Genomic DNA, 12,557 nt, shown 5'->3' on the forward strand with positions numbered 1-12,557 from the left:
GCTGTAACAAAGGGTTGTTTACCAAGGGTGTCAAGAAGAACTTACACTAGGACAAAATGGATCATGTTAGATGACAGCATAAGCAAAACAGTGATACTAATCACTCCATACTGCACTGAAGAAAGCTGAAAAAAATACCACCACACAGGACCAATGCAAAGCTCATAAGCTAATGTTGCCTTGGCCACCTGACAACTCTTGAGCTGTTAATGATTCTGTACACATGATTTCGGGGATGCTGATGTCATTTTTAGATGGATTTATTATTGGAAACAACGATGACTCTGTGAAGAATTTGGAAGGAGAGCAGATTTGGAGTTTTACAAGGACAGAAAAATACCATCAGGGTAAGAGCAAAAGGTTTGCCTGCATGTGTTGAAGGAGCTGTGGGCTGCGTTCCTGCTGCCAGGCTCCCAAACACCAGCTAGCTTTACCGAAATAACAACACACAATCTGTATTCATATAAACACTGATTGGCCCATTTCTATTAATGTGTGTAGCACCACGAGGTGCGCTTACCAGGAAGATTCTAGCCTATGTCCATCATGGGTTGGAGCTTTATCGCGTTTGCCCCAGAGAGGAGAGCTATCGAGTCTGAGCTCACTTCCTCTTCCTCCCAGCATTCTGTTCTGTTTACTCCACCCACCTATGTTCTAATCTATCAGGCCAAGCAGTTTCTTTATTAACTAACCAATGACCTTCCTCCATCATGCATGAGTGTTTGCAATTACTGAAAAACAGTTATAAATCTGGGCAAGAATCTTTAAGTAGTTCTAAGATTCCATTGCAAAACTGAAAAATAACAGTTACGAAATTGAATGGCTTTACCACAACTAGTTTGTTTTTTTGTTTTTTGTCATAAATCGATTTGCTTAAAATCACTCCTGTGGTAGCATTCATCGAGGCTGCCACTTAGTAGTTATACTCAAGATGGCCTCATGTTATTGTATACCTGGTACCTCACTGCTGTCAACAGGTGAGAAGTTCGTGATTTATGCAGTAGCTTCCATTCCCCATAGCATCATCATTCATAAAATCTGATATTTGGATGGAGCCCTACTTTAAAGAGAACAGAAGCAGAAGTTTCCAAGACAAAGTACTTCAAACACCAACTGGAAAGGGGCAAATTAGATTCCACCTCCTGATAGAATATTGTCATGTACTATGGGGAATAAGCTGTTGTCATGGATGTCAGAATTATTATATCACAAGAAGCAAAATTTGAATGTTTAACATTTTTATCAAATCATACCAACAGTTGAGCAGAGAAGATAAATGAGGTTATAACCTAGAATTGTTCCTTTGAAATCTTTTGTATTCATAGACTTTTCAAGAAATTCAGAGCGAGTGAGATTACTTAGCCAATAAAGGTACACACCACCAAGCTTCATGACTGAGTTTGATTCCTGAGGACCCACCAGGTTGAGGGAGACAACTGATTCCAGAAGTTTCCTATGACCTCCACATACACACTATAGTAAATCAAATGCTCACACATATAACAATTTCAAGTGGTGATTCGGTGACTAAGAGTGCTACTTCCTTTGCAAAGGAGATGAGATGGGGTTCCAGCACTTACTATTATTCTGCTTCCACATCCTCAGTTCTGGGATTATAATTGCACTTTACTGTATCGGATCTATGCAGCTACATTTGAATCCAAATGATATTTCTCCCTAAAAATATTTTATTTGTATTAAGTATGTGCATATATGTGTGTGTATGTGTGTGTGTGTGTGTGTGTGTCCACATATATGCAATGAAGTTCTTGAAGAAGTCAGAAGAAGATGTCAGATTCCAAAGAGCTAGAATTACAGGTGACTGACAAACACTTAAGGAAATGTTCAACATCCTTAACCATCAGGGAAATGCAAATCAAAACTATTTTGAGATTCCACCTGTCAGAATGGCTAAACTCAATAACCCAAGTAACAGTTCATAGCAGCAAGGATGTGGAGCAAAGGGAGCACTCCTTCAATACTGATGGTGGTATAAACAAGTACAGCCACTGTGGTAATCAATATGGCTCTTTGCTCTTACATATGGAACTCCTTATTGGTTTTGGGGGGACTTTGTGGATCTGGGCATAACATAACCAACTAGATAGCCCAGAGATTTAGGGTAAAACCTAACACTACTGTTTTTGTTGTTGTTTGTTTGTTTGTGGGGGTATGTATCAATACAATATCTGTAATGATTTAAGCCACATAAGACTGATACTTCCAGGTTCTAGGGGTCATGCCAGTGCAGACACGCCCACAGGCAGAAGTGCCTTTTGGCCCCCGGGATGGTAAAGGGCCCCACATGACCTGCAGCATAGATTACATCATCCACACATGACTCAGATAAGCCCTTGTGCACATGCATGAGTTCTGTCATCTGCATATGACATAGCCATGTCAACTCCCTGTGAGCATGCGCTAGGCAATTTTTAAAAGCTGCATGCAGACATTCTCTCTCTCTCTCTCTCTCTCTCTCTCTCTCTCTCTCTCCACACTGACTTCCCCAGGCCTGTACATGCCCCCTCTAATAAACTCCTAAGAGTGTTTGTTGTGTATTCCCTGTTTCCTTCTCACTTACACCAGGTAATTTCAGTATCTAATGATATTCTGCTATATTCATAGATCAGTGCTTAACTTAGTCATAATCAGAGAGGCTTCCCCCTTCGGCAGCAAGTGGAGACAGATGCAGAGACACACAGCTAGACATTTTATGGAGAGAGGGTCTAAACGGGAGGTCTCCACCAAATCCCTCCCCTCAGAGTTCAGGAAACCAATTAGAAAAGGAAGCAGAAAGACTGTAAGAGGTAGAAGAGATAGAAGACACCAGGAGAATAAGGCCATCTGAATCAACTAACCAAGATGCATATAAACCCAAAGAGACTGAATCAACAAGCTTGCATCTACAATCAATAAACAAGGCCTACATGGGTCTGTACTAGGTTCTTTGAATATATATATAGTCTCTTGCCAATCCTAAAATGGCTCCCTTAATTAAGATATATAGTTCCCTGCTTCCATTCCTACCCTTCCTCCATCCCAACCGTCCCATTTCCCCCAAGTTCTACCATCCTCCCATTCTCACTTCTCTCTCCCCATCTCTCCTCCCCCCCCCCACCCCCCTAGCTACCAATTTTTGCCTGGCAATCTTGTCTACTTCCAATATCCAGGAGGATAACTATAGGTTTTTCTTTGGGTTCACCTTATTTAGCTTCTCTAGGATCACAAATTATAGGCCCAATGTCCTTTATTTATGGCTAGAATCCACTTATGAGTGAGTACATACCATACTCATCTTTTTGGGTCTGGGTTATTTCACTCAGGATAGTATTTTCTATTTCCTTCCATTTGCACACAAAATTCAAGATGTCATTGTTTTTTTACTGCTGAATAGTACTCTAATGCATATATATTCCACATTTTCTTTATCCATTCTTCCATTGAGGGGCATCTAGGTTGTTTCCAGGTTCTGGCTATTACAAATAGTGCAGCTATGAACACGGTTGAACAAATGCTTTTGTAGTATGATAGGGCATCTCTTGAGTATATTTCCAAGAGTGGTATTGCTGGATCCTGGGGTAGGTTGATCCCGAATTTTCTGAGAAACTGCCACACTGCTTTCCAAAGTGGTTGCACAAGTTTGCATTCCCACCAGCAATGGATGAGTGTTTCCTTTACTCCACATCCTTTCCAACAAAGGCTATCATTTTTTTTTATTTTAGCCATTCTGACAGGTGTAAGATGGTATCTCAAAGTTGTTCCCAAAGTCCAAATGGGGAGCAGAAGAAGGGAGAACATGAGCAAGGAAGTCAGGACCACGAGGGGTGCATCCACCCACTGAGAAGGTGGGGCTGATCTAATGGGAGCTCACCAGGGCCAGCTGGACTGGGACTGATGGAGCATGTGATCAAACCGGACTCTCTGAACGTGGCTGACAATGAGGGCTGACTGAGAAGCCAAGGACAAAGGCACTGGGTTTTGATTCTACTGCATGTACTGGTTTTGTGGGAGCCTAGTCTGTTTGGATGCTCACCTTCCTAGACATGGATGGCTGGGGGAGGACCTTGGACTTCCCACAGGGCAGGGAACCCTGATTGCTCTTTGGACTGGAGAGGGAGGGGGAGTGGGGGGAGAGAGAGAGAAATGGGAAAAGGGGAGGAGGTAGCAATTTTTAATATATATATATATATATATATATATATATATATATATATATAAAACAGCTGTTAGCTTAGCATTTTTATGGAACTCCTGGGAATGAGAATGAGTCATCACTGACTCTTGTAACTCTTTTTGGTACTCTTTATCCCCTGTTGGTTTGCCATGTCCAACTCTGATATAATTTCTGCCTCATCATATTATATTTTATTTTGTCATGTTTAGTTCCTATCTCTTAGATGCTTGTTCCTTTCTATTGAGAGGTGGGAAGAGAGTAGATCCAGAGGGTAGGGATGGTAAAGAGGAACTGGGAAGGGTATCAGGGTGGGGAACTATAATCAGGATATATTATGTGATAAAAGAATCTATTTTCATTAAAAAAAAATACTTGGATCTTCTGAAAGAGCAATTAATGTTCTTAACTGCTGAGTCATCTCTTTGGCCCATCTCTTTTTATATTTTGTAGTATATATAATTTACTATATTTATATATTCTATAAAATATCTCTTATTAATGTAAGAGACAGCATTCTATGGATTCACAAAACATTATAATGCACTAATTGCTAAATAGATATAAGTGGTGTGTGTGTGTGTGTGTATGTGTGTGTGCGTGTGTGTGAGAGAGAGAGACAAAGAGACAGAGAGAGAGAGAGAACTTTCTCAGGTAGAAATTTGAATTTATACTCACATTAAGTGACTTTTATTGGATGAAACACCCTATTCAAATCAACTTGGGAAATAAAGGATTTATTTTGTTTGTTCTTCCTTGTTACAGTTCAACATCAAAGCCAGACAGGGTAGGCACTCAAAGAAGGACAAAACCTGGAGGTAGGAGTTAATGCAGACATCACAGGGGAGGGTAAAGGTGGGGTGGGGGAGTGCTGCTTACGGTTTAATTCTCCTGATTTGCTCATTCCACTTTCTTATAGAACCAAGGCCCACTATCTCAGGGTGGTGCCACCCTCAATAAACTAGGCCCTCTCCCATCAACTCTTAGTTATGAAAATGCTCTACAGGTTGCTTGCAGGTGGTTATTAAGGATATTTCTCAACTGGGGGTTTCCTTCTCTCAGATGACTCCAGCTTATGTCAAATTGACATAAAAATAGCCAGCATAACACAGCAATTTTAACATGATTACATTTGACATTACATTAAAATGTAAGAAAATGTATAAAGGTATTCTTAAAACTTTTAGCACATTCATAACCTAGTTATGAATAAACATTTTCAACGTGCATATTTTCCCACACAATTTTATGCTCTGTCATGAGGAATACAGAAATATTTTTCATAATCCTCCTCAATAACTGAGACCATTCCTTCTAAGCTCTTAACCTGACTTTGAAGTTTTTTATATCCAGTCAGTGTTTGACCTCTGTGTTACTGTTTCAAAGGCCTCTGATTTTACCTCTATTGTGCCTCTCCATAACTAATGCTATGATTCGAACTTGAACATACCTCTTCATAATAATGTGGTCTAATTTCATCTACTCCTCCCATCCTCATAACTATGTAGTGCTTGAGCAAACAGAGAGTTTGGCAGTTTTCTAGATCACTGAAACCCATTGCAGATTTTGATGTCGTCCTTTACATGTTTGTATAAATTCAAAAGGATACATGTACATTATCAGGTCATGGTTTTCAGTAGTCTTATGTCATAAGAGGCCCTCTATAATATAATGGTAATAATGCAGTTTAAGGTATTAATGTCAATTATTATACACCTGGAGGCATTTTTAGGACATGGTTCATGATGTATCAGTTTATACTGTGCAAGCAAATAAATTCTGCTTTTTGCTACAAGGTAACAGTTATGTTCCATTCTGTCTTTTTTGATGTCTTTATTTATGAATGGCAGTATGAGTATGCCTGGAGGACAAACACCTCAAAATTTAACTGGGAAGTTTAATAATACATGTTCAGTGTTGTTGAAATTGCCTTCTAAAATTGCGTTGTTTTTCTTTTTACACTTAGACCAGTCAGAATAGCCTTATGTTTTCCGTGTGTCTTTTGACTCATTGATGACCTTTTTGCACCTTTGAAAGCAAAATCTGTCCCCACATTATTTATCTCTTTTGGCAAATTTAAATGTTAAAAGTTTTAAGTTGTCTAAGATCTGATTATAGAAAGACATAAGGGCTCAGGTTTATTTCAGAAGGGAATCACAGCTTTTAAAATACTTTACAGCTTTTGTCATCATACATTCCTTTTAAAGAACTGTAATGTAATCATATAATCAATCTAATTCCATCCAAGTAGTAACAACATGAGGATGTCATGTGTTTATATCATCCGGAGGACACTATGAATATTTAAACAAATAGTGCCATCACTATTTTCCATCCTTACAAATAATTCTTGAATGGGCCTTAAACAAAATTAAGGTTTCATTGTTGGAAACAATGGAGAATATATATATTTGTGTATTCAAATATATATGCTAAGTTACTGCACATAATGTTTTGGTTGTCATTGAAAAACTTCCTAGACTTCATTTCTGCTGGTGGCTTTGACACTGCAATGACTAGTTAATATGTTAAATCTTTAAGCCATTGTCCAATTTATCTCATATGTTCTTTTCTTCAAACTGATAGCAATTGACTCCGTAAAGTCAAATTCTAGCTTCAGGTCAGTAAACAAGGTCCAAGTTTATCAACAGCTTGGCATTAAGAACACAGATTATGCCTTTTCTGCATTAAGATACAAAGTAAAGATAAGACAAATCCACAGTTAAAACATCTATCATAAAATGTTTACAACTTGTCTGGCAAGAATAATGATGAAGAAGACATAAAATATGGAGAAAATACAAATATTTTCGAGCATCAAGCTTCTTTGCGAAAAGTCAAGTATACCATTTTGAAGATCAAATTTTTGTTTAACTACATGAAATTATATAATAACTCTCAAAATACCATTTGAAAATTCCTGGTTCAGAAGCATTTTAGTTCATCTATTCCTTATTACATTTTTTCCCATTAGGAAGCTAGCTTTTAGCTATTTTATTTACAAGTAAATATCCTTGTTCAAACTGCTCTTTCTTCTTATAATGTTATCTTTTCTCCCGGCTTCCTAGAACTATGTCTTTTCTGAAACACACACATGCACACATACATACACACATATACATATAAATATGCACACATAAACACATATATACACATATACATACAAACGCACATACACATGCATGCATACATACACATATGCACACACACATGCACAATAAATATACACAAATGCATGCACACATAAACACACACATGTATACATACATACATACAATACACACAGATACACACAGAAAGAGAGAAAGAAAGAACACTATGGTAAAAGTACTATAGAAATACTGATAAAACAATCTGATTTATGTAGTTAATACATTTATTCATCATAATAAAATATGAAATTTACATTTTTATTACTTTAATTTTTGAAGTGATCTTCTTAAGGTATAAACTGTAACCTAGTGCATGTAAGTATTGTATTAATTGAAGGAGAGGGATACTAGTGAAATCTACTAGGGTTCCTAAAACTAAATCTTAATTTCTTTGCATTTTCCTTACTTACTATCTTTCCAACTGGAAAGTATAAATGAATTAAATAATTTGTATAGATAATACATTTATTATGGGACTGAAGAGGAAGCTCAATGGTTAAGAGCACATGCTGCTCTTATCGACACAGCTAAACACCCTTTTATAATTTTTTTTTAAAAAAATCTGTTTTTTACATTTATATATTTAGGGTGTGTGTGCCACAACTCACATGGGGAAACAGAGGAAAGCTTCTGGCACCCAGTTATTTACCATCAACATGTAGGTTCTCTGGATGGGACTCGAGTCTTCAGGCAGGGTGAATAGCGCCTAGAAGGAGACCTACAATTTCTGTTGGGTGAGCCAATCGTTGGGCCAATGAGATACCACACATGGAGATACCACGTCCACCCCTAGGAAGACAGGTCAGATTAAACCATGCTATAGAGATAGGTGGGACAATTATCGCTTTAATGATAAACTGTACTGTTAAGTCCCAGAATTCCCGTTCCCGGCCTGGTCCAATAAGTAACCATGATGTTGCTGTGAAGTTTATAGACTCTGCTCATGTTTCTGATGCTGACAGATATGACTTTTCTCCTGTGGATGACAACTATATCTAACTATATTTTTCAATTGTACATTGCGTTCCTTACACTGTTTAATATTCCTCCAGTTCTTCTCAGCTTGTGGCTATGTATGGGCTGTGTGGTGACCTCTATGTCGATACTACAAATGGCTTGCCTTTCTCCCTTCTCTTCTCCATTCTGCTCCTCCAGTTAGCTATTCAGATTACACTCTGAGTGCCCTGAGATCATTTGAGTGTACAGATTTGTATCCTAGATGCCCTATCAACAAGCTACACAGCAAAAGGAAGCCATTTAGGTTCTTAGTTTATTTTCCATTTCCTTATTTGTAAATTGAAATGATATGAGTATCGAACTTATATGATTTTAACGGAATTATGGAGCCCTTGAACAACGTCTGTCACATAAGAGTATAAATTGTCAATCATTTTAAAAAAAAACTGCTTGTGTTGAGAGCTTCTAATATGGATTTAAACTATACATTTTTTTTCAAAACCTAACATGTTACTTGATAGTGCCACTAATATTACAAAAGCACTTTTTAAATACTAAATTTCCTCTGTGTGTTGCTAACATATAAGACTAAATCCAGACTACCCTTTCTGTGCAACCCTTATGGTACTTTCATGTTAACTGGACAAAATCCTTTTGGCTATTGACATATACATACTATTTTTCCATATGTTCCCATGATAGGTAAATTGCCTGGATAAAGAGTTTCTCTTGGTAAAATATCATTTTGTTTCAGAATCAAAGTATCTTAGGTATGATGCTCATTATAATAACAAAACTGAATTAACATGACTGATACATTTTTAGGACTTTTAAATCATGTCTGTTAGTGACATTGACCTGTGACTATAATTTATTATTTCTGCAATTCTCTATGCCTTTTCTTATTCCCTCCCTCCCTGCCTGCCTGCCTCCCTTCTCTCTTTCTCCCATTATTTCTTTCTTTCCTCCTTTTTTCAAGTCCTCCTGGTCAAACAAGGTGCTTATGCATACTGAGCCAGTGTAGGGCAGCATCCTCCTTGTAACGTTTTGTAGGGTGTTACTTCTGTTCTATTTACCAGATGGCATGGTTTATGTTTGGAATAAGCTGATCCTTGTGGTTTGATGCTTAGATTTTAGAGTGACCATAACTTCAACTGAGTCACAGTCAATGTCATAGACCAGAGTTGACCATTATCTTCTCTCACTGACTGGCTGCCTTTCAAAGACCAGGGATCTTCCAGTACCCAGCCTCCCACCTCTGGAACTGTGATAGTAGGCTCACAGCTTCCACAGGTGTGCTAGACTTTCAAACTCAGGTCCTCTTCTTCTGTGGCAAATACTTTACAAAGGTGACATCTCCTCAGCCCTACTTCCACTTTTGGTAGATTCATACTCTACAAAAACTTACCATATTCTTTTATATTTTATAATTAAAATATCATAGAATAAAGTTTTTATGTCATCCCCTCACTATGGTCAGAGCATAATGAATTTTTCATTATTAATATGAAAACACATATTTCGTTACCTTTGATCATTGGGGAAACTACAGCTTCTCATGATTTGCAGTTATTTTTCAACTACCTTTAGACATTATAAATTGTTTCTACTATGAAATTCAGTAATTTTTGTAAATTTTCTTCATTATTCCCTGCATTCTAGCCTACATTTTAGTAGTTCTTTTTTGTTTCCTAATTTAGTTTTGTATTCCTATTATTCTCTTCATTAACACTTTTTTCTAATAAATGAAAAAATATTTACTTCCAATTCAATGTAATTTACCATCAATCAATCTGTTCTTTTGTTTGTACTTCTTTCTTAGCTCTAAATATTCTGTCACTCTGAAATATATTTTGAAGCCCAAAAGGTTAAAAGGATTATTTTTCCTTCACTACCTTCAAAGGTATATATTTTATCTCTCCTACTTGTTATTAAATTGCAATATTTTTCAGCCAGGTGTCTTCTATATACTTAAAATGCTTGGAAATTGGCTGAGACATGATTGATTCATGTTCCTTTTTCTTTAGTGTATGTGAGGCAAAGAAGGGACAAGGTACTCATACTTCCTGAGGACCAGGACCACGTTTACTATGTATGTTGTCCAAATCCTTTTTATCCTTTCCAAACTATCTTCTTTACTTATGAAATGCTAAGTTGGTTAATTGTTTTTACTAAGAAACTGTATTTGTAAGTTTCATTTTATCTTTCAAGCAGGTGAAACTGAAGTAGCAATTTTAACTGATTTATAGTATCTTAGTTATATTTAGTTTTTATCAAGTAAAGATAAGCTTAAGTTTAGCGATTATTTTTGCTTGAACTATAAAATTTGCAGAGTAGTAACTATTTTTCTACTCTGACTGTAATTAGATTCAATATATTTTATTCCAATAATTAAAACTTTTTGTGTTCCCTTTTAATATGTCCTTTTTAAATATTAACATTTTTTATCAGGTAAACCTCATGACACTCAAACTAACTTCCTAGTTCTTCAATAGTTAGTCAGATTTTTTTCTCTATATTCATTCACCTAATTACTCACATGGCCATGGTAATCTACTCTCACTTAGAGGATGACCTGTTGCTTCCCGCTTATGTTTTTACTTTTGTATTCTCTCTGGTCTATTATCACTCCTAAATTGCATGCTACAGAGTTTTGCAAAAAAAAAAAAAAAAGTTAGTCTCTGGTTGTAACATGGCTTCTAGTTGGTCTTAAGAATAAAAATCTGGGGTCAGACATTAGAGGGTGAAAGCTGAAAGATCACAGAAGCAGAGCAGTAGACTACTAGTACTTACCTCTACAAAATCCTCTGAACCAAGGGGGCAAGATCCTATCTCTAAGAATCCTCTGACTGAATGAGCTGTTCTCATGTCTCTTCCCACCTTATATTTCCCTTTTCACCCAGCCATATCCCTTTCTGTCTCCTTCTCACTAGAGCTGGAATTAAAGGTATGTGATCACAAGTGCTAGGATCAAAGGACTGAGCTCTGTTTCTCTTTTAGGCTGATTCAGTCTTCTCTAGTCCAGGGTGGTTTTGAACTCACAGAGATCCTTCTGCCTCTGTCTCCCAAGTGCTGGGATTAAAGGTGTAAGCCAACACTGCTTAACCTCTATGAACAACTAGTGTGGCTAGCTCTATTTTTTTAAAACAATCTTTTCACATTTTATATACCAACCCCAGTTCCTTCTCACTCCCTTCTGCCCACTCCCACCACCTTTCAGCCACCCCACCCATCACTTGTTTGTTTCTGGCTGCTCAGCCCTGAAATAACAACACAGTAGCTGTATTAACTAAATCACTGCTTGGTCTATCAGTTCTAGCTTCTTATTGACTACCTCTTACATTTTAATTTAACCCATTTTGTATTAATCTGTGTATCGCCACGTGGCTGTGATTTACCAGCAAGATTCCATCTGGTGTCTGTCTCTGGTGGCTACATGGGTTTTTTCTGACTCTGCATTTTTTCTCCCAGCATTCAGTTTTGTTACCTGCCAAGCTCTACAGGCCAATGCAGTTTCTTTATTTATTAACTAATAAAAGCAAAACATAGAAAGAAAAGCTTCCTATACCAACAAAGTCTGTGGTGTCAACAAAGTCTGGCATGTCATTAAGAAGTAGGACTAAACTCCCGTGCCCCTGTATCTAGACTGAACAAAGGTATCCCTCCAAAGAGAATGGGATCCAAAAACTCTGTTCAAGCACTAGGGATAAATCCAGGTCAGCCAAATTCAGAGGGCCTAGTTTGGACCTATGAGGTTCCTCCACTGTCAGTCTTTTTTTTTTTTAATTTATTTATTTATTAAGGATTTCTGCCTCGTCCCCGCAACCGCTACCCATTTCCCTCCCCCTCCCCCGATCAAGTCCCCCTCCCTCATCTCCACTGTCAGTCTTGAGTCGGTGAGTTCCCACTCTCTCAGGTCTTCTTGGGTCGCTCAGTTCCCATCATGGTCTTGACCTCTTTGTTCCTTCCTCTCTTCGACTGGACTCTGTGAAACATAAAATATTCTGTAAACAAAATACAATTGAACATTTCACAAGTTATTTATGATTATTGAAAAATTAGGATAATTTACATCCTTTGCCATATCTTGCTTTAAAAATTTAGGTTCCTAAGAATGTGATGCCTAATCTTTCCCTGACTCATCTGAAAACCTCTTTCACAGATATGTCACATGTTTATGAGACCCTTTGTGGGATCCATCCTGTCCATTAGTCCATGCGAACCCATTAGCCAGCTCTGTGCTCTTAAAGTAATAGGAGTTTATAATGAGTCTTACA

The sequence above is a fragment of the Microtus oregoni genome, unplaced genomic scaffold (assembly GCF_018167655.1).
Source record: "Microtus oregoni isolate MIOR12 unplaced genomic scaffold, Mior012 000036F_ref0000092, whole genome shotgun sequence".
NCBI classification, from domain to species: Eukaryota; Metazoa; Chordata; class Mammalia; order Rodentia; family Cricetidae; genus Microtus; species Microtus oregoni.